The sequence below is a fragment of the Pipistrellus hanaki genome (genome assembly GCF_964339955.1).
Source record: "Pipistrellus hanaki genome assembly, chromosome: 10".
Taxonomy (NCBI): Eukaryota; Metazoa; Chordata; class Mammalia; order Chiroptera; family Vespertilionidae; genus Pipistrellus; species Pipistrellus hanaki.
The window spans coordinates 54754437-54779761 of NC_140512.1; the positions used below are offsets into that span (position 1 = coordinate 54754437).

The 25325-nt window shown below is 51.5% G+C and overlaps 1 protein-coding gene across 1 annotated transcript in view; it reads left to right on the top strand.

Moving 5' to 3' along the window:
• Positions 1-25325, top strand: part of COPG2 (COPI coat complex subunit gamma 2) — a 363341-nt gene that overhangs the window by 334805 nt on the left and 3211 nt on the right. The gene's annotated exons all lie outside the window — the stretch shown is intronic.

The window sequence follows — 25325 nt, forward strand, 5'->3', positions numbered from 1 at the left end:
CCTCTCTGCCAAACTCTCTTCTCTGCCCCTTCCACCCAGTGATTTTCACCCGAGGGTGCATGACCCCCCAAGGTGGCTTCTCATCAACACCTCTGGGTTGTGTTTTTGTGTTTTCTTTTTGAATTTTTTTGGTTTTGTTGTATTGATCAGAGCACTGCTCCCTCCTCAGATGGTGTGATAGGCCTCCCTTGGGGGTCATGCCCACTGTCCCCCCTCAGGTGAAATTCACCCCCTCTTACCCCCAGGAAAAATCACTGCTGTGGAAGCCCAACCTGACCCCCTGAATGAGCATTTACCCTTCATGCCTCTTACCCTTCCATCAGTTGCCATTGACATTTTTTCCTCAAATTCACTGCATTGGCTCCCACTTTCACATTGTCCTGGCACTATCTTCATGGAACCATCACATTCCTTCCCGCATTTACCCTTTGATAGCCAACATGCCCCAAACCTAATGTCTGCATTAGAACATTGCTCTTTACACACATACACACACACACACACACACACACACCCTGATACTCTCTCTTCCTGCCCCCCTCCTTTAAGACTCTTAAATTATGACCATATCTTTGATCCAAATCTGTCCTTCTTAGTACTTTCCCTAAGTTACCCCTCCTTTGTCCTCCTGCAGAGTTTTGTCCCTATGGTCCTCACATCCCTTTGTTTCCTGCCAGCCAGACTTTCCCTCTCTCCCTCCCCCACCACCACCACCACCTGCAACCATTCTCCTGTGTCCTCTCTAGGTAGACTCCCCCACACTCTCTATAACCTTTAGTCATCACCCCCAACACAATTTGGAATCAGTCTATAAGCTCAGTAAAAGAAGATGGTTTCTCTGAGACTGGAGTTTGGCTCATGTTTCCCATCCCCACCCCAAAGCTTATCAATCCCAACCCTGCCCTCCTATCAAACCAGACCTATATCCAAACCTGGATCCTTTCCTCACCCATCACCTGCTCCCACCCCATCCCCACCGGATCCATAGTAAAGAGCCTGGCCAGAAGGTTCTATCCTTGCTACAGCACTCAGCTGCAGAATCATCCTTGCTAGCCACCCTTTTTCTGCTCCTCCTTCCCTATGCTGCTGCTTGCACTGGCTGGCCTTAAAGTTCTGCACTTCCTTCTGGTTGGCACCTCTGAATCTCAGGATACCTCCTCTGCCATATCCCTCTTCTCTTCACTCCCCTTGGTGTCCAGCCTGTCTCCCTTCCACAACACTCTACTATCCACCTTTTCTTGGGTAACTCCCATCACCTTGTCTTTTTCTGGAATTGACCCTCGCATGTTGCTACATCAAAACCATTTGGGCATTCCTTCATGTTACTGTACCATTCATTTCTTCTCCTTCCCACATTGGCCCAAGGAAGGCACTGCCTCTTTTCTAGGGCTTATGGATCTCAAAGCTCCCTAGTGCCTGTCATTTATTTACATAGGATTGTGCTCCCTCCTATGACTTGCTGTAACTGCTCACTCTTTCCATCCCCTCATCATACTGTGTTCTTTCTGAAGCCATCTGCTGCCTCTCATCAGGTCCTTTCACTATTCTAGCCATCACCTTCCTTTTATGCTTATTATTCCTTAGCCTTCTCCCAAATCCAAGTTGTGGATTTGGTCATCATTGTAAAATGTCACCTCCTCTTCTCCCCATCCTCTCCCCTCCCATTTTCATGTGTATTTGTTACCTATCTCAATCCCTAAGGTTGCCTGCCATGGTTTCTGTGCAGGGTCAGTCTTAATGTGCAACGCAGCCTGTTTCTCGTTCACATCAGTCATTGTTGTCCCTTTGCCCATGTGCTCCTGAATGCCTTTAGTCTTTAAATGCCCAGGCTATTACTTCTCACCTCTGCTCTGCTCCTTAGTCTGGTCTCAATACCTCACATGCACCACTGTTGCCCCTAACTGCCCTCCCCTGCTGGCCTGGTCACCCCTAACTGCCCTCCCCTGCTGGCCTGGTTGCCCCCAACTGTCCTCCCTTGCAGGCCTAATTGGCCCCAACTGCCCTCCCCTGCTGGCCTGGTCACCCCTAACTGCCCTCCCCTGCTGGCCTGGTCACCCCTAACTGTCCTCCCCTGCTGGCCTGGTTGCCCCCAACTGTCCTCCCTTGCAGGCCTAATTGGCCCCAACTGCCCTCCCCTGCTGGCCTGGTCACCCCTAACTGCCCTCCCCTGCTGGCCTGGTCACCCCTAACTGTCCTCCCCTGCTGGCCTGGTTGCCCCCAACTGTCCTCCCTTGCAGGCCTAATCGGCCCCAACTGCCCTCTCCTGCTGACCCGGTCACCAGGCCAACAACTGATGTCCCCAGGTTGAGAGCTCTTCAAGCCACCTTCCCATTTCCCTTTTACTGACACCAAGCCCCTCCCATGTTTGTGAAGTTCTTTCCCTTTGTCCCTGCTGTTTGTCCATTCTCTTCCCCTCTGCTCCCCTGACCATCTCCCTCATCACCTGCCAATCATCCCACGAATTCACTTGTCTTTTCCTTAACATCTGCTTCCCTCTTCACTTGTGTTCATACTGCCCCGGTTGCCAGCATCTTCTTCCCCAGCGTACTCTACTGAATCCACCTGCCATCTGAAGTAACTCCTAAGCACTCTACCAAGTCTACTTATCAAGTCCACCATTCTGGAGACAGTTGCTTCTCTGGGCTTCACTCTTACCTTTCATCTTCTCACCCTGTCATTCCCTGCCAGAGCTGTCCCCACATTTTCCACAGGCCACTATCTCTATCCTCTGGCTCCTCCAACCTCCCCCAAGTGCCTGGACTGCTTTACCAGCACTGTGCTCTTCCTCCTGCATGGGCTTCCACATGCCCTGGTTCCACTTTTGTGGGAAAAATACCTAGATTCTTCATGTCTACTCCCTCTTTGGGGCTCTTGACTCATTGGTCCCCGAACCTCTCAGTAAACCTCTCCTGTCATAGATGCAAGTTGCCATCACCTGCCCTTTCTCGCTGCCTTGTCCCATTGGAACACGGCCCTAGCACGCTCTCCCAGGGTTTGAATCTGCTCACCTGATCTTGAGCTCTTGGGCCTGGGTTCATCCTCTCTCCTGCTTTGATTCTCTACTGCATACAGAGCAAAGGAACTGTCCTACCTGAGCCATGTGAGAATCTCTCAGCTACTACCCATGAATTCACAAGCTGGATTCAGTAGTCTCAGATCCCCCACCCACTCCTCATCCCAATTCAGTAGCCATTGTCTCAGACATACTGTACTGAATCCCCATGCTCCACCCACCAACCCCTGCTCATGCCCTGTGCTTTACTACTGGGACCTGCAGATGTCACTCCTTGTAACCATCCATGTTTCCGTTCAGACCACTTTGTTGTATACTTTCTGACAGCTCCTGGGAAGCTTCTGGCTTTGACTCTCCTACTGTATCCCTCTTCCCACAGAACTTTTGCCTTTTGCCCTCTCTCATGCCTCTACCTGCCAACCTTACACCTGATACCAAGGCACTTGGTCTCAACCTGCACAGAGCCCAGGGTACTGCCATCCACCCCTTCTCTCCTTCTCCCTGCAGGCATTCATTCTCTTCCAGATGATCTCCTTCAGTATTGTCTTCCATCCCATCTGCCCCTTCCACCTGCCCTGCATGGAGCTCTCTGCTCATATCCACACAAACCCAACTCCCTTCACCACTCCCATCTCTCCCAGCCTTATACCTCAGGCATACTATGTTGGCACTTCACTCCCTATGAATTAATGGTGAATCCCAGCCCACCCACCACATTTCTCTTCCACTATATCCATTTGCTTACTACCTGCCTGGCCCAGGGTCCTTTGACATTCTGACATTCTTGACTTTGATGCCTCCCCATCTCCTACTCAGTCGCTCATCTGCTCATGCTTCACCTCTCTGCCCAGCTCTCCTCTCTGCCCAGCAATTCTCACCAAGGGTGCATGACCTCCAAGGCGGCCTATCAGCAATATCTTTGGAGTGTGTTTTTGTGTGTGTTTTTTTGTTTTTGTTTTTGTTTTGTTTTTTGTTCTAAGCAGAGCATTGCTCCTCTTCCAGACAGTGTGATAGGCTTCCCGGGGGGGCCATGCACACCACCCCCAAGGGTGAAACTCATTCCCCCAACCCCCAGGAAGAATCACTGCTATGGAAGCCCAACCTGACCCCCTGAATGAGCATTTTCCCTTCATGCCTCTTACCCTTCCATCGGTTGCCATTGACACTTTTTCCTGAAAAAAAAAAACACCTAGCATTGGCACCACTCCAACCCTGTCCTGACACTGTCCTTTTGGACCCACCACATTCCCTTTCCTGTTTATTCTTTCATATCTGAAATGCCCAAACCCCCGTCCAAATGAGGACATTTCATCTTATTCTTGTTTGTTTGTTCATTCCTCAGAGACTCCTTTAGTCCTATGTGTAACTCTAGTTTCACATATCCATTCTTTCTCTTCTCTGCCATATTTAACTGCCTGCTCATCCCGCCCAATTCCATAACTGGTTCTGCACCATCTTTCTGAAAAAGTTAGAAGTTCCTTCTAGTTATGGATGTGCACTTTTCAGTTCCATCCCGTGGTACCCTTTTCCTCATGTCAAGTCTTCTTGATCTTTTCTTAAACATTTTTGCCTCTTTGTTTGGAATTGGATTAAATATACAGGTCAACCTATCTTTTCCACTTTACCTTTTTCTCCACCCCAGGGCATATAGCTGCCTTCTGTCTTGTTTCCATCCTCCCTTCACTTTCCTCAATACCTTTGGCTCATCTTCAGTCCTCTGTCCATTTCCTTGCTTTATTTACTATTTGTATTGCGCTCAGATTCTGGGCCTCGTTTTTTGTAAAGCTGTTTGACCCTGTATTTACTCTAGTTACTCTGAGATAAGTATCTACCGTGTTTCCCCGAAAATAAGACATCCTCCAAAAATAAGACCTAGCCCATGGAAAGATAAGACATCCCCTGAAAATAAGACCTAGCACAACTTTGGGAGAAAAAAATTAATATAAGACACTGTCTTATCTTCGGGGAAACAGGGTAGTCCATACAGTGCTCTTTTTACTTAGTTTCTATCATTTGTATTCTTGTTCCCTTAGATACAATGAAAGTCCCAAACCTTGTTTTTCAGTATGTTGTTCATCACATGACCTTTCCTATCATTTTTTGTGGGGGTTTTTTCTCCCCTCCTCTCCTCATTTTTATTAACCATTTAAGTAGTATATATCATTCTCATAAGTTAACCAATACCTTCCTCTTTGGATCCTCTTTTTCTACATCCATTGCTCAATCCATTTTTTGTGTTTTTTATTTCCTACATACTTTGCTGAATGGCTTTAGTCTTCTATTTATTCCTTGGTAGAATCCCTGCAACTTGCCTTGTTTCACATCCACTTCATTGAACCTGTCTCTAACCTTTCTTTATATTGATTGTTCTCACCCATGCAAATGTACTTTTTGGAGACTGGCCCTCTTAATTGTCATATTTAATTATCATTTTATCTGCCTCTTTTCTTCCTTTAAGAACTGCCTTACCACACAGTTCTCTTATTGATTCAACTGTTGTATAAATATAAGCAATTTCCCATTATCTTTTGTTTATAATATACCAAAAAACAATTTTGTTAATAAACACATATGGCAGTATCTTTTTTCTTCCTTTAAGAACTGCCTTACCACACAGTTCTCTTATTGATTGAACTGTTGTATAAATATAGGCAATTTCCCCTTATCTTTTGTTTATAATATACAAAAAAAAACCAATTTTGTTAATAAACACTTATATGGCAGTATCTTGAATTTTAAAAAGCCCTCAACCATCCCTTTTAAAAAAATTAAACATATTTTCAACCATCACAACATTCCTGTATAACAAAGAGGTAATATGTAAATTGACCATTATTCCAACACACAAGATGGCCACCCCAATGTGGATACAAGATGGCTGCCACAAGATGGCAGGAAGGGGAGGACAGTTAGGGGCGACCAGGCCAGCAGGGGAGGTCAATTAGGGGCAACCAGGCCAGCAGGGAAGGACAATTAGGGGTAACCAGGCCTGCAGAGGAGGACAGTAAGGGGTGACCAGGCCTACACGGAAGGGCAGTTGGAGGGGACCAGGCCTTTAGGGGAGGACGGTTAAAAGGACCACGCCTGCAGGAGAGGACAGTTGGGGGGGACTTAGCCTACAGGAGAAGGAAGTTAGGAGTGACCAGGCCAGCAGGGGAAGGCAGTTGGCGACAACCAGGCCTTAAGTGGAGGAAAGTTAAAGGGATCAGGCCAGAAGGGAAGGGCAGTTAGGAGTGACCAGGATGGCAATGGAGGCAAGTTAGGGGTGACCTGGCCAGCAGGGGAGGACAGTTGGGGCTGACTAGGTCTGAAAGGGAGGTCAGTTAGGGGTGACCAGGCCTGCAGGGGAGGGAAGTTGGGGGCAACCAGGCCTTCAGAGGAGGACAGTTAAAGGGACAAGACTAGCAGAGTAGGGCATTTAGGGGTGACCAGGCCAGCAGGGGAGGGCATTTGGGGGTGACCAAGCCAGCAGGGGAGGGCAGTTAAGAGCAACCAGGCCTGCAGGGGAGGAAAGTTGGAGGTGGGTGGGACCTGGCCTGTAGGAGAGGGAAGTTAGAGGTGACCAAGCCAGCAGGGGAGGGCAGTTAAGAGCAACCAGGCCTGCAGGGGAGGAAAGTTGGAGGCAGGGGGGACCTGGCCTGTAGGAGAGGGAAGTTAGGGATGTCCAGGCCTACAGGGGAGAACAGTTAGAGGGACCAGGCCTGCAGGGGAGGACAGTTAGAGGTGACCAGGCCTGCAGGGGAGGACAGTTAGGGGTGACCAGGCCAGCATGGGAGGGCATTTGAGGGCAACCAGGCCTTCAGGGGAGGATAGTTAAATTGACCAGGCCTGCAGGGGAGAACACTTAAAGAGACCAGGCCAGCAGGGTAGGGCAGTTAAGAGTGACTGGCCTAAGGGGAGGACGGTTAGGGGCAACCAGGTCTGCAGGGGAGGGAAGTTAGGGGTCACCAGGCCACAGAGGAGGGCAGTTGGGGGCCACAGGTCTTCAGGGGAGGACAGTTAAAGGGAGCAGGCCGGCAGGAGAGAACAGTTAAAGGAACCAGGCCGGCAGGGAAGGGCAATTAGGGGCAACCAGGCCTGCAGGGGAGGCAGTTGTGAGGACCAGGCCTGTAGAGGAGGACAGTTAAGGGCAACCAGGCTGACAGGGAAGGGCAGTTAGGGGTGACCAGGCCATTAGGGAAGGGCAATTAGGGGCAACCAGACTGGCAGGGAAGGGCAGTTAGGAGTGACCAGGCCATCAGGGAAGGGCAGTTAGGGGCAACCAGACTGGCAAGGGACACAAGTTAGGGGTGACCAGGCCAGCAGGAGAGGGCAGTTGGGGCCAACTAGGCCTGCAAGGGAGGACAGTTAGGGGTGACCATGCCAGCAGGGGAGGGCAGTTAGCAGCGACCAGGTCAGCAGGGGTGGTCAGTTGGGGGGACCTGGCCTGTAGGAAACGTTAGGGCCGACCAGGCCAGTGGGGGAGGACAGTTAAAGGGACAGGCTTACAAGGGAGGAGAGTTAGGGACAACCAGGCCTGCAGGGGAGGGAAGTTGTGGGGAGGAAAGTTAGAGACAACTAGGCCTGCAGGGGAGGGAAGTTGGGGTGGGAGACTAGCCTGGAGGGGAGGAAAGTTAGGGGTTATTGGCCAGCAGAGGTGGGCATCAGGGGCAACCAGGCCTTCAGAGGACATTTAAAGGGACCAGGCCATAGGGGAGGACAGTTAAAGGGACCAGGCCAGCAAGAAAGGAGAGTTAAAGGGACCAAGCCGGCAGGGAAGGGCAGTAAAAGGGACCAGGCCTGCACGGGAGGGAAGTTAGAGGTGACCAGGCCACAGGGGAGGGCAGTTGGGGGCAACTAGGCTGGCAGGGGAACTCAGTTAAAGGGACCAGGCCAACAGGGGAGGACAGTTGAAGGGACTAGGTTGGCAGGGGAGAGCAGTTAGGGGCAGACTGGCCAGCAATGGAGGACAGCTAAAGGGACCAGGCCGTTAGGGAAGAGCAATTAGGGGCAACCAGGCCAGCAGGAGAGGGCAGTTAGGGGCAACCAGGCCTGCAGGGGAGGGTAGTTAGGGGTGACCAGGCCATCAAGGGAGGGCAGTTAGGGGTGATCAGACTGGCAATGGAGGCAAGTTAAGGGTGACCAGGCCAGCAGGAGAGGGCAGTTGGGGCCAACTAGGCCTCCAAGGGAGGACACTTAGGGGCGACCAGGCCTGCAGGGGATGGCAGTTGGGGGGAGAAAAGTTAGGAGCAACCAGGCCTGCAGGAGAGGGAAGTTGGGGTAGGGGGTACCTGGCCTGGAGAGGAGGAAAGTTAGGGGTGATCAGGCTAGCAGGGTGGGCATTGGGGCAACCAGGCCTTCAGAGGACCGTTAAAGAGATCAGGCCTGCAGGGTAGGGCAATCAGGGGTGACCATGCCAGCAGGGGAGGGCAGTTAAAGGGACTAGGTTGGCAGGGGCAGCAGTTAGGGGTGGCCAGGCCAGCAAGAGAGGACAGTTAAAGAGACCAGGCCAGAAGAGTAGGGCAGTTAGGGGTGACCATGCCAGCAGGGGAGGGCAGTTAAACGGACTAGGTTGGCAGGGGCAGCAGTTAGGGGAGGCCAGGCCAGCAAGAGAGGACAGTTAAAGAGACCAGGCCAGAAGGGTAGGGCAGTTAGGGGTGACCAGGCCAGCAGGGGAGGGCAGTTGAGGGCAACCAGGTCTTCAGGGGAGAGCAGTTAAAGGAACCAGGCCTGCAGGGAAGGACAGTTAAAGGGCCAGGCCTGCAGGGGAGGGCAGTTAGGGGTGACCAGGCTAGCAGGGGAGGGAAGTTAGGGGTGACCAAGCCATCAGGGGAGGGCAGTTGGGGGTGACCGGGCCAGCAGGCGAGGGCACTTAGAGGGACCAGGCCTGCAGGGGAGGACAGTTAGGGGCAACCAGGCCTACAGGGAAGAACAGTTAGGGGTAACCAGGCCAGCATAGGAGGGCAGTTTAGGGCAACCAGGCCTTCAGGAGAGGACAGTTAAAGGGACCAGGCCAGCAGGAGAGGGCAGTTAGGGGTGACTGGGCCTGAGGGGAGGACAGTTAGGAGCAACCAGGCCTGCAGGGGAGGAAAGTTAGAGGTGGTTGGGATCTGGCCTGTAAAAGAGGGAAGTTAGGGGTGACCAGGCCTACAGGGAAGAACAGTTAGAAGGACCAGGCCTGCAGGGGAGGACAGTTAAACATGACCAGACCTGCAAGGGAGGATAGTTAGGGGTGACCAGGCCAGCATGGGAGGGCAGTTGAGGGCAACCAGGTCTTCAGGGGAGGACAGTTAAATTGACCAGGCCTACAGGGGAGAACACTTAAAGAGACCAGGCCAGCAGGGTAGGGCAGTTAGGAGTGACGGGCCTGAGGGGAGGACGGTTAGGGGCAACCAGGTCTGCAGGGTAGGGAAGTTGGAGGTGCGGGGGACCTGGGCTGCAGAGGAGGGAAGTTAGGGGTCACCAGGCCACAGGGGAGGGCAGTTGGGGGTGACAAATCTTCAGGGGAGGACAGTTAAAGAGACCAGGCAGGCAGGGAAGGGCAATTATGGGCAACCAGGCCTGCAGGGGAGGTAGTTGTGAGGACCAGGCCTGCAAGGGAGGACAGTTAGGGGCAACCAGGCTGGCAGGGAAGGGCAGTTAGGAGTGACGAGGCCATCAGGGAAGGGCAGTTAGGGGCAACCAGACTGGCAAGGGACACAAGTTAGGGGTGACCAGGCCAGCAGGAGAGGGCAGTTGGGGCCAACTAGGCCTGCAAGGGTGGACAGTTAGGGGCGACCATGCCGGCAGGGGAGGGCAGTTAGGGGCAACCATGCCGGCAGGGGAGGGAAGTTAGCAGCGACCAGGACTGCAGGGAAGGTCAGTTGCGGGGACCTGGCTTGAAGGAAAAGTTAGGGGCAACCAGGCCAGTGGGGGAGGACAGTTAAAGGGACAGGCTTACAGGGGAGGAGAGTTAGGGGCAACCAGGCCTGCAGGGGATGGCAGTTGTGGGGAGGAAAGTTAGGGGCAATCAGGCCTGCAGGGGAGGGAAGGGGTTATCGGCCAGCAGAGGTGGGCATCGGGGGCAACCAGGCCTTCAGAGGACATTTAAAGAGACCAGGCCATAGGGGAGGACAGTTAAAGGGACCAGGCCGGCAGGGAAGGAGAGTTAAAGGGACCAGGCCTGCACGGGAGGGAAGTTAGAGGTGACCAGGCCACAGGGGAGGGCAGTTGGGGGCAACTAGGCTGGCAGGGGAACTCAGTTAAAGGGACCAGGCCAACAGGGGAGGACAGTTGAAGGGACTAGGTTGGCAGGGGAGGGCAGTTAGGGGCAGACTGGCCAGCAATGGAGGACAGTTAAAGGGACCAGGCCTGCAGGAAAGGGCAATTAGGGGCAACCAGGCCTGCAGGGGAGGGCAGTTGTGGGGACCAGGCCTACAGAGGAGGAGAGTTAGGGGCAACGCTGGCAGGTGAGAGCGGTTAGGGGTGACCAGGCCATCAGGGGAGGGCAGTTAGGGGTGATCAGACTGGCAATGGAGGCAAGTTAAGGGTGACCAGGCCAGCAGGAGAGGGCAGTTGGGGCCAACTAGGCCTCCAAGGGAGGACACTTAGGGGTGATCAGGACTGCAGGGGATGGCAGTTGGGGGGAGAAAAGTTAGGAGCAACCAGGCCTGCAGGAGAGGAAGTTGGGGTAGGGGGTACCTGGCCTGGAGAGGAGGAAAGTTAGGGGTGATCAGGCCAGCAGGGTGGGCATTGGGGCAACCAGGCCTTCAGAGGACAGTTAAAGGGACCAGGCGGTAGAGGAGGACAGTTAAAGGGACCAGGCCAGAAGGGTATGGCAGTTAGAGGTGACCAGGCCTGCAGGGTAGGGCAGTTAGGGGTGACCAGGCCAGCAGGGGAGGGCAGTTAGGGGCAGCCAGGCCAGCAAGAGAGGACAGTTAAAGGAACCAAGTCGGTAGGGAAGGGCAGTTAGGGGGTTACCAGGCCAGCAGGGAAGGGCAATTGTGGGAACCAGGCCTGCAAGGGAGGACAGTTAGGGGTGACGGGCCACAGGGGAGGACAGTTAAAGGACCAGGTTGGCAGGGGAGGGCAGTTAAAGGGACTAGGTCGTCAGGGGAGGGTAGTTAGGGGCCGCCAGGCCAGCAAGGGAGGACAGTTAGAGGCTACCAGCCGGTAGGGAAGGGCAGTTAGAGGCTACCAGGCCAGCAGGGGAGGGCAGTTGTGGGAACCAGGCCTGCAGGGAAGGACAGTTAGGGACAATCAGGCTGGCAGGGGAGAAGTTAAAGGGACCAGGCCGGCAGGGAAGGGCAGTTAGGGGCGACCAGGCCAGCAGGAGAGGGCAGTTAGGGGCAACCAGGCTGGCAGGGGAGGGAAGTTGGGTGTGGGGGGTACCTGGCCTGCAGGGAAGGTAAGTTAGGGGTGACCAGGCCTGCAGGGAAGGACAGTTAGGGACAATCAGGCTGGCAGGGGAGAAGTTAAAGGGATCAGGCCAGCAGGGAAGGACAGTTAGGGGCGACCAGGCCAGCAGGAGAGGGCAGTTAGGGGCGACCAGGCCAGCAGGAGAGGGCAGTTAGGGGCAACCAGGCTGGCAGGGGAGGGCAGTTAGGGGCAACCAGGCTGGCAGAGGAGTGTGGTTAGGGGTGAACGGGCCAGCAGGAGAGGGAAGTTGGGACCGACTAGGCCTACAAGGGAGGACAGTTAGGGGCGACCAGGCCTACAAGGGAGGACAGTTAGGGGTGACCAGGTCAGCATGGGAGAACAATTAGCAGGAACCAGGACTGCACGGAAGGTCAGTTGGGGGGACCTGGCCTGTAGAAAAGGTTAGGGGCAACCGGGCCAGCAGGGGCGGGGGGAGGGGGGGAGTAGTTGGGGGCAACCAAGCCTTCAGGGGAGGACAGTAAAAGGGACCAAGCTGACAGGGGAGGGCAGTTAGGGGTGACCAGGCTGGCAAGGGAGGCAAGTTAGGGTTGACCTGGCCAGCAGGGGAGAGCAGTTGGTGCTGACTAGGTCTGCAAGGGGAAGAGTTAGTGGCGACCAGGCCTGCAGGGAATGGCAGTTGTGGGGAGGAGAATTAGGGATGACCTGGCCTGCAGTGGAGGGAAGATAGGGGTGACCATGCCACAGGGGAGGGCAGTTGGGGACGACCAGGTCTTCAGGGGAGGACAGTAAAGGGACCAGGCCAGCAGGGAAGGGCAGTTAGGGGCAACCAGGCCAGCAGGGAGAGCAGTTGGGAGCAACCAGGCCTTCAGGGGAGGATACTTAAAGAGACCAGGCCAGCAGGGAAGGGCAGTTAGGGGCGACCAGGCCAGCAGGGGAGGGAAGTTAGGGGCAACCAGGCCTGCAGGGAGGGCAGTTGTGGGGACCAGGCCAGCAGGGGGGAACAGGTAGGGACAACCAGGCTGGCAGGAGAGTGCAGTTAGGGGTGACCAGGCCAGCAGGGGAGGGCAGTTAGGGGTGACTGGGCCAGCAGGCAAGGGCAGTTAGGGGCGACCAGACTGGCAATGGAGGCAAATTAAGGGTGACCAGGCCTGCAGGAAAGGGCAGTTGGGGCCGACTAGGCCTGCAAAAGAGGACAGTTAGGGGTGACCAGCCTGCAGGGGATGGCAGTTGGGGGGAGAAAAGTTAGGAGCAACCAGGCCTGCGGGGGAGGGAAGTTGGGGTAGGGGGGACCTGGCCTGGAGGAGAGAGAAGTTAGGGGTGATCAGGCCAGCAGGGGAGGGCTGCTGAGGACAACCAGGCCTTCAAGGGAGGGCAGTTAAAGAGACCAGGCCAGCAGGGAAGGACAGTTAAAGGGACATGGCCTGCACGGGAGGGAAGTTAGCGGTGACCAGGCCACAGGGGAGGGCAGTAGGGGGCGACCAGGCCTTCAGGGGAGGACAGTTAAAGGGACTAGGTGGGCAGGGGAGGACAGTTAAAGGAACTAGGCCAGCAGGAGAGGGCAGTTAGGGGCAACCAGGCCTGCAGGGGAGGGCAGTTGTGGGGACCAGGCCATCAGGGGAGGGCAGTTAGGGGTGACTGGGCCAGCAGGCGAGGGCACTTAGAGGAACCAGGCCTGCAGGGGAGGACTGTTAGGGGTGACCAGCTTGCAGGGGAGGAAAGTTAGGGATGACCAGGCCAGCATGGGAGGGCAGTTGAGGGCAACCAGGCCTTCAGAGGAAGACAGTTAAAGGGACCAGGCCAGCAGGGGAGAACACTTAAAGGGACCAGGCCAGCAGAGTAGGGCAGTTAGGGGTGACCAGGCCTGACAATGGAGAGTTAGGAGCAACCAGGCCTGCAGGGTAGGGAAGTTGGGGTTGGGGGGGACTTGGCCTACAGGGGATGGAAGTTAGGGGTCACCAGGCCACAGGGGAGGGCAGTTGGGGGCGACCAGGCCTTCAGGGGAGGACAGTTAAATGGACCAGGCCGGCAGGGAAGGGCAGTTAGGGGCAACCAGGCCTGCAGGGGAGGGCAGTTAGGGGTGACCAGGCCGGCAGGGGAAGACAGGGGCAACCCGGCTAGCAGGGGAGGGCAGTGGGGAGGGCAGTTAGGGGCGACCAGGCCAGCAGGGTAGGGCAGTTAGGGGTAACCGGGCCAGCTGGCGAGAGCAGTTAGGGGCGACCAAACTGGCAATGGAGGCAAATTAAGGGTGACTAGGCCTGCACGAGAGGGCAGTTGGAGCCGAGGGCAGTTGGAGCCTGCAAGGGAGGACAGTTAGGGGCGACCATGCCGGCAGGGGAGGGCAGTTAGGGGCAACCAGGTCAGCAGGGGAGAACAGTTAGCAGCGACCAGGCCTGCAGGGAAGGTCATTTTGGGGTGACCTGGCCTGTAGGGAAGGTTAGGGGCAACCGGGCCAGCTGGGGAGGTTAGTTGGAGGCAACCAGGCCAGTTGGGAGTGACCAGGCCAGCAGGGGAGGGCAGTTAGGGGCAACCAGGCTTGAGGGGAGGACAGTTAGAGTCAACCAGGCCTGCAGGGGAGGTAAGTTGGAGGCAGGGGGGCTGGCCTGTAGGGGAGGGAAGTTAGGGGTGACCAGGCCACAGGGGAGTACAGTTAGCGGCAACCAGGCCTGCAGGGAAGGACAGTTAGGGGCAACCAAGCCTGCACAGAAGCACAGTTAGGGGCAACTAAGCCTGCAGAGGAGGGAAGTTAGGGGTGACCTGGCCAGCGGGGGGGGGGGGGGGGGGGGGCAGTTGAGGGCAACCAGGCCTCAGGGGAGGATAGTTAAAGGAATCAGGCTGGCAGGGGAGGGCAGTTAAAGGGACCAAGCCTGCAGTGGAGGGCAGTTAGGGGCAACCAAGCCTGCAGGGGAGGGCAGTTGGGGGGAGAGGGGGAAACCTAGCCTACAGGGGAGGGAAGTTAGGGGTGACCAGGCCAGCAGCGGAGGGCAGTTGGGGGCAACCAGGCCTTCAAGGGAGGACAGTTAAAGGGACCAGGCCTGCAGGGGAGGACAGTTAGGGGTGACCAGGCCAGCAGGGGAGGACAGTTAGGGGCAACCAAGCCTGCAGGGGAGGGCTGTTGTGGGGGGGACCTGGCCAGCAGGGGAGGGCAGTTGGGGCAACCAGGCCTTCATGGGAGGACAGTTAGGGGCGAACAGACCAGCAAGAATGGACAGTTAGGTGCAACCAGGGCTGCAGGGAAGGATAATTAGTGGTGACCAGGCCTGCAGAGGAGGGAAGTTATGGGTGACAGGGCCAGTAGGGGAGGGCAGTTAGGGTGACTGGAATGGCAGGGGAGGGCAGTCGGGGCGACCAGGCCTGCAGGGGAGGACAGTTGGGGACAACCAGTCCTGCAGGGGAGGGCAGTTAGGGACAACCAGGCCTGTACGGGAGGGGTGTTGGGGGTCCAGGCTGCAGGGGAGGGCAGTTAGGGGGACCAGGTCTGCAGGGCAGGGCAGTTAGGGGCGACCAGGCCTGCAGGGGAGGGAAATTAGGGGTGAACAGGCCAGCAGGGGAGGGCAGTTAGGGGCGACTAGACTGGCAAGGTAGGCAAGTTAGGGGTGACCAGACCAGCAGGGGAGGGCAGTTGGGGCCAACTAGGCCTGCAAGGGAGGACTGTTAGGGGCGACCAGGCTGGTAAGGAAGGACAGTTAGGGGGACTTGTCCTGCAGTAGAGGACAGTTAGGGGTGACCAGGCCTGTAGGGGAGAAATTAGGGGTGACTGGACCAGCAGGGTAGAGCAGCTGGGGGCAACCAAGCCTGCAAGGGAGGGCGGGGTCACCGTGCCTCCAGGGGAGGCAGTTGGGGCGACCAGGCTGGCAGGCGAAGGCAGTTAGGGACAGCCAGGTCAGCAGGGGAGGACAGTTAGGGGCAACCAGGCCTGCAGGGAAAGGCAGCTAGGGGACACCTGGCCTGTAGGGGAGGTTAGGAGCGACTAGGCCAGTGGGGAGGGTAGTTGGAAACAACCAGGTCTTCTGGGGAGGAGTTAAAGCGACCAGTCCGGCAGGGGAGGGCAGTTAGGGGTGACCAGGCCAGCAGGGGAGGGCTGTTAGGGGTGACTGGAACGGCAGGGGAGGGCAGTCGGGAAGACCAGGCCTATAGGGAAGGATAGTAGAGGTGACTAGGCCTGCAGGGGAGGGTAATTAAGGCCAACCAAGCCAGCAGGAGAGGGCAGTTCAGGGAGACCAGACCTGCAGGGAAGGGCAGTTAGGGGTGACCAGACCTGCAGGGGAGGGCAGTTAGGGCCAACCAAGCCAGCAGGAGAGGGCAGTTCGGGGAGACCAGGCCTAAGGGGAGGACAGTTAGGGGCAATCAGGCCAGTAGGGGAGCAGTTATATATTGATCAGGCTGGCAGGAGAGTGATTAGGGGATGATCAGGCTGGCAGGCAAAAGCAATTAGGGGCAATCAGGCAGGCAGGCAGGCGAGCAGTTGGGAGCCAGCAGTCCTGGATTGTGAGTGGGATCCCAGATTGGAGAGGGTGCAGGCTGGCCTGAGGGACACATACACACCCCCTCCCACCCACCCACACCCCCCCCCACCATGCACGAATTTCGCGCACTAGGCCTCTAGTACCATTATAAAAACTTTTAAGTATTCTTATAATAGAAACAATTTTAAAGTACAACTGCATAATTATTAAACATATAATTCATTCATTAGTGTTCATGTTTATATATGTTACAAAATTACCCCATACTTTAAGACTGTAATTTCATTCTCCTTTTACAATGCAAGAAATAATGATAGGTTTTTTCCAAGATAAATAAATGCATATACATTTTTTAAATGAAATATAGAAATAAGAAACATTTACTTACCAGTTGGCGAATTGCTTGCATTGTCCCATGCGTGTTGTGGGGAAGATTACAGATATAATGCACAATACATTTAAAAACCTTGAGTATATGAGGTAAGTCTGTTGGTAGAAAGCAATGACCGCAGCGAACATATACCATCCCAAACAGTCTTGTGCACAAACTTAAAGCTTTTGCTAGCACAAGAATGCTAGCTCACTATAAGTTTCCCAAGCACTTGGTGATATATGGATACAAACTTTTCATGTCAACAAGCATATTAATAATGTGAGTAAGAGCTGGTCTCAGTAATATTTTCTATTTGACACAACTGCAGATTGCAAACATGGCCTAATTCATACGTCCCCTCTTCAGCCATCATCTCCTCTGCCTTCCCCTTTCCTATGTGTGTGTGTTGTTGTTTTTAATATAAACCTTTTCAGTTGTTTCTCTCGCTTTCGGCCAATTCTAACATGATTCCCAATGTAATACCTTTCCTTGTTGAACAATTTGCACAACTGTACACCTTGCACCATACACCCTCTCCTTACTTAGATTTCAGTGTTAATGTTTCTGTCCTTTTCCTTCTCTTTTTAAAATGCATGTCTCAATAGTTTTTTTCACATGATATTTTCATTTTGAACAAACTTATTTTTCAAAGACTTCTGGTTGATTTCCTTTGAGTATTTGCTCTGTCATATATATTGGCATTTAAAATATTTTCAGCTTCCCTCTCTAATCACAGTGAGAGATACATTATTTTTCTTTTGTGTGTGCTCTAGAGGTATACTCCCTTAATGATGCCCACCACTTCTTACCAAATGCAGCTCTTCCTCTCACCAGACAAACTACCCACCCACGCTCTCTAGTTGTTCTAACTAATGTCCTTCAGGTTTCTATCAGTGGCTTTTCATCAAGATTTATCCTTGCCCTGGCCAGCTGGCTCATTGGTTGGAGCATAGTCCTATATTCCAAGAGGTTTCAGGTTCAATTCCCAGTCAGGGTACATACCAAGGTTGTCAGTTTGATCCCCGGTCAGGATATGTACAGAAGGCAACTGATGGATCTCTCCCTCTCTCTCTCTTCCTCCATCTTTCCCTCTATCCCTTCATTTCTCTCTAAAAATCAATAAAAACATATCTTTAGATTAAGAGTAAAAAAAAAAAAAAAAAGGTTGATCTTGATCTTCCCCCTTTAACTGTTCTTATCAACCAGCCCCTTTAATTTTTTCCATTCCACAAAATTCATAGTCACTACCCTACTTCTTTATATCTTAACTTTATGCTGTATTTGATTGTGGATTTTTTAAAATAGAATATTGCAGATAACTGGACTTTTTCTGTACCACTTAAGAATAATTTGCCTCTATATAATCTGATACTTATCCTCATATATCCTATATAATAAAGAAGTAATATGAAAATTGACCGTCACTCCAACACAAAAATGGCCGCCCCCATGTGGACACAAGATGGCCGGCAGAGAAGGGCAGATGGGAGGGACCAGGCCTAAAAGGGAGGGCAGTTGAGGGCGACTTGGCCTAAAAGGGAGGGAAGTTGTAGGCGACCAGGCCTAAAAGGGAGGAAAGTTAGGGGTGACCAGGCTGGCAGAGGAGGGTAGTTGTGGGCAATCAGGCTGGCAGGGGCTTTGCTAGTAAAGTAGAATTCATCTTAATAAAACTCCCTTAAACTTTCCTATTAACCAAGTTTAATTAAAAATTGTTATCCATTGCAATTCCTATTCCTATCTAGGTCCTTTAAACTCTATCAAATACACCACTCATTGCTATTAGGCTTCCCCAATCTGACCCATGTCAAGGTCACCAATTCTAGGTTTCTTTTTTATACACTGAAGCTGCATTGTTGCCAATCCCTTTACTCTTAAGTCTTCTCTAATTCACATAGTGGTCCTTCACTCAGCTAACAAACTCTCCTCCTTAATTCACTATAACCTTGGTCTAAGTGTGATGCCATAACCCACCAACTAATATCTGCCATTCTTAAAGTCATTCCTTCATATCTGTAGGAATCTTCACTTTGCTTCTCCACTCCTTTCCTCCTTGTTCTTCCTTTCCCCCAGAAGAACTACCTTCTCTTCCGTGTCCCTCATGTCAGCCACCCCCCTACACACTTATCATTGTCAGAGTAGTCTCTTCTGTTTACATACTCCCCTCATGTTGGGCATTCACTGCTCAAACCTCTTACCGTCTCCCTTGTTTCCAGCATCCTTTACTGCATTTGTGCGCACTCTGGGTTCAACATAAACTTCTAGTGGATCCTGTCACTGGCCTGCCTTTTATGCCCATCCCACTCAGCCTATTTCTGACCTTCCACTATATTGACCACACCCATTATTTCCAGTATTTTCCCAACAAGGTGTCCTGGACAGCAAAACCTCATACTCAGATTTTTACTTTGCTACATTTTTACTTCACTCACTCTCCTTATTACCACATAACTCTGACAAATTTCCCACTTCTTTTCCTAATGTTCCCAGGTAGCCCTCTTTAATGCCCTCCCGCGCTTGTTCCATTTCTACACTACATGGTCTGCACCCACTCAAAGCCACACATCCCCATTCCTTCGGCAGTTTCCTTTCTTTGCTACTGCTATTTTTTCATACAAGTTTCCTGAGCTGCTTCTCTCGTTTTCCACAAACACTACTGTTACCTTAATTTTTTAGTGCGTCTTTAATGTCCCTCTTATAAAACGTTGTTTTTTCCAATGTTCCTTTGGAGATTTCCCCCATATATCTTAACCTTTCATAGTGATGACAACTTATTCTTTTTGAGGTTCCCTCCCCTTCTGATCCTCACTCAAAACCAATTTTGTACTCATTAGACAAGCCTTTCCCTTTGGTAGATCTGTTTCCATCATGATCTTTGGCCAAAGTATGGTGCCATATATCTCCAGTTAGGACCAGTGGCATCTGCTGTGTCAATATTAAATGATACCTTCTCAATTGGCAGCACCTTTACTTTTGCTAGTTTACTCCTCTTCCTTTGTTTTGCTGTACCTTATATTCAGCATCCCTCTGGTCCCCTCCAACTGCCTTTCCCTGTAGGCCTGGTCGCCTCCAACTTCCCTCCTCTACCGGCCTGGTCACCACTAACCGCCCTTCACTTAGAGACTATGTATGTACATATCGTTCCCATAAACTGAGTTGTCTCTACTGGACATTGCCACCTTATCTTCAGCACTCACTGACACAGTCTGAAAGTACAGGGACATCTCTGTAGCTTCTCTCGGTCCTCCCTCCTCCACAGCCTCCTGAACAGTTCTCCTTTATAAGCTCAGATCTTATATACAGGTACCCATTGATAATCTGAATTATCCTAAACTCATCCTCCTCAAGCTCCTATTCCCGTGTCCCGGTATTCCTCATTCTAGCACTCTTTAATGCCCTCCCCTTGGCCACGTTCCTCTCCTGCAAGTTCCCCACCCTAACTTACTTAAGCCTCCATTTTCTCCTTTTCTACTACCCTGTTTCCCCGAAAATAAGACAGTGTCTTATATTAATTTTTTTCTCCCAAAGTTGCACTAGGTCTTATTTTCAGGGGATGTCTTATCTTTCCATGCGCTAGGTCTTATTTTCAGGGGATGTCTTATCTTTCCATGCGCTAGGTCTTATTTTCAGGGGATGTCTTATCTTTCCATGTGCTAGGTCTTATTTTCGGAGGATGTCTTATTTTCAGGGAAACACAGTAGCTTTTCTTTTCGAAATGTAGTTGAGCTGGTATACAACATTAATTATAGCCTTTCCTACACGTCTCCTTGGTGACTTCTCTAATTCTCAGCTAATCTTCATGTGAGATGCAAAGCTAATACTAATGCTCCTCTGAGCTTTAACCTCTCCTCTTCCATCTTTTGGCCCAAGTACAGGCCTTCCTTCTCCTGTAGGCAACACCTGCCCTTCTTCAAATGACTTTCTAATCTGGGGGCAGCTGTCATGTTGCTCTCCTGTTCCCTTCCCCTTGTTACCTCTTTTGCCCAAAAGAAATGTGCTGTCTTATCTGAAGCCTCCTTTCTGTTAGCTGCCACGTACCTCATTCCAGTGACTCAGTCTCCTCCATGACAGCCTACCCTAGCCAGGCTTTCTGCCCTGTGACTGTCTCTCACCTCAGACAATCTTCACAGGAGAGAGTAAATTCTAAGGGTACTTTTAGTGTGGCATTTGCATGACGAACATTGTATCACCCTTTGGTGGTTTGCCCTCCAACATCTTAATTGCGTGTACTGTAATTTCATCTGTCATCTGAACAGGAGATGAAGTTCTAATAGAAAGGAGGCAGCTAGCTCAAAGGAGGCTTCAGTTGGTTCTCTAGCCATTCATCTACCACATTATTGATCAGTGCTAGAGACACCACTCAGTTATCCTGGTGACTTTAGAGTTACTACCCTAGCTTTATATCAGGATTCATTTTAATCCATCTCCTTCCTATCCTCCTAATTAAAACTCCCCTTTATTTTTCAGGCTTCGATTTTCTCCCATTGTATATATAATGATTTTCAAAGTGTGGCATTAAGACCCAAATAGACTCATAAGATCTCACAAGATTGCCCATCCTGGGAAACTCTGTTCCTCATCTTATCTGCCCATGCCAGTCCACCTATGCTTAGCACTTCATGTAGTACTCACTTTACATAGTTCCTAGTCTCTCTTATTTAATCACAATCTTCGGTATAAGGACGGTATCTTATCCTTCCTGCCAATATTCAAAGTAAGCCCTCTCTGCTTCAGGCTCGTCCACTCTTCACCGTGATTGACCCTACAGAAGCACCTGTGCTACCTACACAGCTGCCTATTTTTTCAACTACCATCTTTGTCATTGCTCATGGATTCAGTAGTCTTCCCTTTCATGTTTCCTCCACACCCTTCTAAATACATCTGCACTCCCAATTCAATCCAGGATTCCTGCCACTGGCCATGGCCGAAACCCATCCCATTTAGACTCCTTAGCTTTTCGCTGTATTGGTCACACTTGTTATGTCAAATAAGATTCCCACATGGCCCTCCTTCAAACACTAGTTCTTCAGTCACTTCCTTCTCACATTCTCTCTCCTTTGGTTTTAATCTAGCTTAGTTCACCTCTCTCTAACAGCCAACTCTACCATTCTCGAGTGTTCGTCATTTTGACCCTCTGTTATGCCCTTCCCTACTCACACCTTATAGTTTGCACCCGTGTTTAAGTCCCCTGTCTTCTCTCCATTCTTAGGTTCTAGCCTCCATCTTCTCTCTCCATATTTTCATACAAGTCTCTCTAGGAAATGTCTTTCACTTTTAGCCATTTTAGCCAATCCTCACATGGCAGCTGCAATGACACACTATGCAATAAACTACGATAACTTATCTACACGTCCTCCCTTCACTCACCATCTCTCTACAGAAGGAATAGCTGCACAGTGCTTCAGCTGTCTACCCCCCACCCCCAGAGTCCTCACCCACTCCCCCTCAAGTCATGCGGCAGTAAGAAAGAAAATAGACAAAGCAAAGCAAAGGAAATACTATATAGTGGAGGGCCCACAAGGCAGATGTGGAGTAGAGATCTAGGATGGGGAACCCTGTTAAATGACCCAGATTAGAAGGTCATTTTAAGAAAGGCGGGAGTTGCCTAGAAGGAGAAGGAAGGACCACACTTGGGCCAAGTGGTGAGAACTTTGGGGGTGGGAGGGAGACAGCTGAAGCACTGTGTATCTAATCCTGTCAACTACTTGGACATATTGTCACCCACACCCTCTAAGTAAGTCAAGTCTCCTCTCTCTAAAGCTTCCAGCAACCACTCTATCAGCATTCATCTTAGCTTCCTTATAAACTTTCCTGTCACCCAACTCCTTTAATAGCAATTTCCTTCCATATTGGAAGAGCTAATCTATGACTGCCTCCTACTCATGTTCTTGGTCCTATCCTTATTCTTTATATTTCTCATTAAAATATTATTTTTACACCTAAAAGGTGACCAATTAGACCTTTTTTTGACTCTGACAGGGTTCCCCATTCTAGATCTCTACTCCACACCTGCCTTGTGGGCCCTCAACTATATAGCATTTCCTTTTCTTTGCCTTGTCTATTTTTTTCTCATGGCCACATGACTTGTGGCCCAGGAATACTATCTTCTTCTTCCAGTTGATGGCTGTCATTCCTTAGTGACCACGTTTCTTCTGAAGGCAACTTTAATGCTGCTCTCCTATCCCTCTCCTTGTCCCCTATACTTGTGCTAGAGAAACACCTAATCTCCAGCATCCCTCCTGCCATGTGTGTAGCATCCCCTGGATTTAGCACTCCTTCCTGGTACATATAGACTTGCCACTTTTGGCACACATTGCTCCACTGCTTTCATCTCCCTTGATTCCCTACACGCTAGATGCACGCATTTCTTTCCTAGTTCAGTCCCGACCTGCATGGACTGCTGCAGTTAGCCTGGTGCAGACCTATCCCTTTTACCCCCTTTCTGATTTTTGCCCCATGGACCACATCCTGTTCTTTAATTATTATTCCAACAAAGCTTTCTGTAACCTCCTTTTCTTATTTAGAAACTTGAGGCCTGGTGCACGAAATTCGTGCATGGGGGGTGTGTCCCTCAGCCTAGCCTGCACCCTCTCACAATCTAGGACCACTGGCTCCCAATTGCTTGCCTGCCCTCCTGATTGCCCCTAACCACTCCTGCCTGCCAGCCTGATCATCCCTTAACCACTCCTCTAACAGTCTTATTGATGCCTAACTGCTCCCCTGCAAGCCTGATTGTCCCTAACTGCCCTCCCCTGAAGGCCTGGTCCCCTCCAACTGCCCTTCCCTGTAGGCCTGGTTGCCCCTAACTGCCCTTCCCTGTAGGCCTGGTCACCCCTAACTGCCCTTCCCTGTAGGCCTGGTCACCCCTAACTGCCCTCCCCTGAAGGCCTGGTCACCCCTAACTGCCCTCCCCTGCAGGCCTGGTCACCTCCTACCTTTCCTCCCCCTGAAGGCCTGGTCACCCCTAACTGCCCTCCCCTGAAATCTTGGTCCCCTCCAACTGCCCTTCCCTGTAGGCCTGGTCACCCCTAACTGCCCTCCCCTGAAGGCCTGGTCACCCCTAAATGCCCTCCCCTGTAGGCCTGGTCTCCCCTAACTGCCCTCTCCTGAAGGTCTGGTCACCCCTAACTGCCCTCCCCTGAAGGCCTGGTTGCCCCTAACTGCCCTCCCCTAAGGCCTGGTTGCCCCTAACTGCCCTCCCCTGAAAGCCTGGTCCCCCCCAACTGCCCTTCCCTGTAGACCTGGTCACCCCTAACTGCCCTCCCCTGCAGGCCCAGTCACCCCCTAACTACCATCCCCTGTAGGCCTGGTCACCCCTAACTGCCCTCCCCTGCAGGCCTGGTCACCCCTAACTGCCCTCCCCTGTAGGCCTGGTCACCCCTAACTGTCCTCCCCTGAAGGCCTGGTCCCCTCCAACTGCCCTTCCCTGCAGGCCTGGTCGCCCCCAACTTCCCTCCTCTACTGGCCTGGTCACCCCTAATTGCCCTCCCCTGCTGGCCATCTTATGGCAACCATCTTATGTCCACATGGGGGCAGGATCTTGTGTGTTGGAGTGATGGTCAATTTGCATATTACTTTTATTAGATAGGATAGTCTCCCTTCCTGTGGTTGAGACCTGGTGACTCCCCACCATTTGCCACATCGTGGGTTCTGTACCCTAGCCTAATTCCTACACCTCTCCCCTTACTTAGCTTCCAGCCTCCATCTCTTCTACTCTTCCCTGCTCTTTCCACACAGTTTCCTCAGTAGTCCTCTCCTTTGTCAGTTCTCACAAGAAAAGCCTCATCTCTGAGGACAGTTTTAATGTAGATCTTCAGCACATCCTTCTCTTACTCCCATCATCTGCCTGGCTTTGTTTGTGTAGCAAAGGGTTTGAGTTGTTCTCTTGCCATGGAAAGGTCCCTTCCCACCCCCCTTCTCCTCATGACCTAGTGTCAATCATCCTTTCTAGCAATATTGATACATCACTACCAATGGTTTTTACTGGATTTCACCTTCGATTCCCTGTGACCTCTTTGTATCAACAAAATCTTTTCATCAAAAATTCGCCACTAAAGTTTCAAGAACTTTTCTACTGATGGCATTCCTATTTGCTTCCTTATTCTGTGTCTACTTATCTCTTACTTACACATAGCATCTTCTGTCTTTACTTGTACATAAAACTCAACCAGTTTGCCGAGGCTGTGATCTACCATTATTCCTGCTTGTCTCCTTATTTCTCTTCCTCATTTGTCTGTATCCTCCCTGCTTAATCAGAACCAAACAGGGGTTTATATAATCTTGTATTACTAATGTCTATCCTGCCTCTCCAATTTTTTTTAAACATATTTGTATTGATTTCAGAGAGAAAGGGAGGGAGAGAGATAGAAATATCAATGATGAGAGAGAATCATTAAACAGGGCATGTGCCCTAAGAATCGAACTGTGACCTCTTGGTTCATAGGTCAGTGCTCAACCACTGAGCCACACAGGTTGGGCCTGCCTCTCCATTTTTATTTGATCTTGACTTTTGTCCCTACCACAATCTCCTCTATCTCATTTCTTTGTTTTAAATACCTCAACTGAGCTATTCCAGGTCTGTGTTAACTTACACCTTTTTCTTTCTTCTTCCTGCTTTCTTGACAGAAAACTCTAGCTTAATTTAACCACAGTATTTCTTCCATCAACCTCCTATTGTCCCCTATTGCATTAAAATAGATTCTGTAGCCCTAGCTGGTTTGGCTCAGTGGATAAAGAGTGTCAGCCTGTAGACCAAAGGGTCCTGGGTTCGACTGAGGTCAAAGGCATGTACCTTGGTTGCAGGCTCCTCCCCAGCCTGAGCTCTTGTCAGGGTTCGTGCAGGAGGCAACCAATCAATGTGTTTCTCTCACAGTGATGTTTTCTCTCTGTCTTGCCCTATCTCTTCCACTCTCCCTAAAAATCAATGGGAATAAAATATCCTTGGGTGAGGATTAACAACAACAAAAATAGATTCTGTCATCTTGAAAGGTATACTCTTTCTATATGGGTCAATTCACCACCATCATTTTCAATGCATTCTACAACATTTGTTTGTTCTCTAAATTCAGGCCTATTCTTCATAGGACTGCCTAAGCTCACCAGAGCCTATTGGAAAATATCTAGTCCCCTAGGTATTTCAAAT